The following is a 2,383-nucleotide window of genomic DNA, read 5'->3' as shown; positions in this document are numbered from 1 at the left end:
TAGTGGCTTCACAGGAGTGTCTGAAAACCTGCTGGTTCTCTTGATATGGATTAAACCCTCTTTTTGAGACCTGGGACTGTCTAGGCAGGGAACATCTGACTGGGGACAGTCATATCTGGGGAGGCACCCTCAAAAAATGTTTCAGTATAACAAGGAAAGAAACAGAAAAACAAGAGTTAAAAATTCTGATCAATTAAAGAGAATCTATACTAGAGTTTTAGAGTAAGTTGAACTGAAATCCAAAGAACAGATATAGAACAGAGGCAACAAACAAGAAAATCTTAGGCAAAAGAGCAAAAATGACCTCCAGAATAAACTAATCAAGAAAATCAGAAGACTTGGCAGCAAGAAATAATGAGTTATACTGGGAAGCACAAAGATATGGACAAGCTAAAGGAACAAGCTAACACTTCAACTGAGATACAGTAGTTAAGAAAACTGATTAACAATTTTCAAACAAACTTTTTAAATCAAGTCAATGATCTGAAGGAAAATGGGTGAAAAGAGATGAAGGATATAAAGAAGACACTGGGAAAAGAAAGAATAACAAAAAAAGAAGACACTGGGTGACCATGCAGAAGAATTTGCAAACTTGAAAAAAAAACATGGCAGAACTTATGGGGATGAAAGGCATGATAGAAGACATTAAAAACACAATGGAGAAATGCAACAGCAGATTTGAAGAGACAGAAGAAAAGATCAGAGAACTGGGAGACAGGATATCTGAAATTATACACACAAGAGAGCAGATTTGGAAAAGAATGGAAAAATATGAACAAGATCTTAAGGAACTGAATGACAACATGAATCACACAAATATACATATAATGGATGTCCCAGAAGGAGATAAGAAGGGAAAAGGGGTAGAAAGAATCATGGAGGAAATAGTCACTGAAAATTTCCCAACTCTTATGAAAGATATAAAATTAAAGATTCAAGAAGAAGAGCATACCCCAAAGAAAATAGATCTGTGTGGACCTACACAAAGACACTTACTGATCAGATTTTCCAGTGTCAAAGACAAAGAGAGAATCCTGAAAGCAACAAGAGAATAGCAATACATTACATACAAGGGAAGCTCGATAAGACTATGTATGGATTTCTCCACAGAAACCATTGAGGCTGGAAGTCCATGGTATGATATATTTAAGATACTGAAGGAGAAAAACTGACAATCAATAATTTTATATCCTGCAAAAATGTCACTCAGAAATGAGGGAGAGTTTAAAATATTTACAGATAAACAGACACTGAGAGAGTTTGTGAACAAGAGACCTGCTCTTCAAGAAATACTAAAAGGAGTGCTATAGACTGATAGGAAAACACAGGAGAGAGGGGCTTGGAGTAGAGTTTAGAAATGAAGACATCAGGAATGATAAAAGTCAATAGAGAGAACAAAAAGATATGTCATATAGAATCCAAAAGATAAAATGGTAGAAGAAAGTACCGCATTTACAGTAATAACATTAAATGTTAATTAATGCATTAAACTCCCCAATAAAAAGTCATTGACTAGCAGAATGGATTAGAAAACAGGACTCATCCATATACCATCTAAAAGAAACTCATTTTAGGCAGAAACACAAAAAAATGTTGAAAGCAAAAGGTTGGGAAAAGATGTTTCATGCAAACAACAAACAGAAAAGAACTGGGATAGCTATATTAATATAAATATTAGACTTCAAATGTAAAAAATTAAAGGGACTAAACAGAATAATATACATCAATAAAAGAGAAAATTCTTCAAGAAGACATAAACATGATAAATATTTATACACTGAGCCAGAGTGCTCCAGAATAACTGAGGCAAACACTGACAAAACTGAAGGGAGAAGTAGACACTTCTATAATAACAGTTGGAGTTTTCAATATTCCACTCTCATAAATGGATAGAGCATCTTCACAGGGGATCAATAAGGAAACAGAAGTGTTGAATTGTATGATAAATGAACTAGATTTAACATACATTTATAAAACACTATTCCACACAGAAAGATAAACATTTTTCTCAAGTGCTCATGGATTCTTCTCCAGGATAGCCCATATGTTGGTCAAAAATCAAGTCTCATTAAATTTAAAAATATTGATGATATATAAAACACATTTTCAATCATAATGGAATGAAGTTGATAATCAATAACATGCAGAAGGCATGAATATTCACAAATATAGAGAGGCTAAACAACACACCCTTAAACAGTGAGTGGTCAAGAAAGAAATTACAAGAGAAATTAATAGATACCTTGAGGCAAAAGACAATGAAAACAAAACATTTCAAACCTTATGAGATGCAACAAAGGCAGTGCTAAGAGGAAAATTTATTGCCCTAAATGACTATATTAAGAAAGAAGAAAGAGCAAAAATTGAGGAATTAGCTGTTCAC

Source organism: Choloepus didactylus, chromosome X (genome assembly GCF_015220235.1).
Source record: "Choloepus didactylus isolate mChoDid1 chromosome X, mChoDid1.pri, whole genome shotgun sequence".
Taxonomy (NCBI): domain Eukaryota; kingdom Metazoa; phylum Chordata; class Mammalia; order Pilosa; family Megalonychidae; genus Choloepus; species Choloepus didactylus.
Note: the sequence above shows the minus strand (reverse complement) of the source record.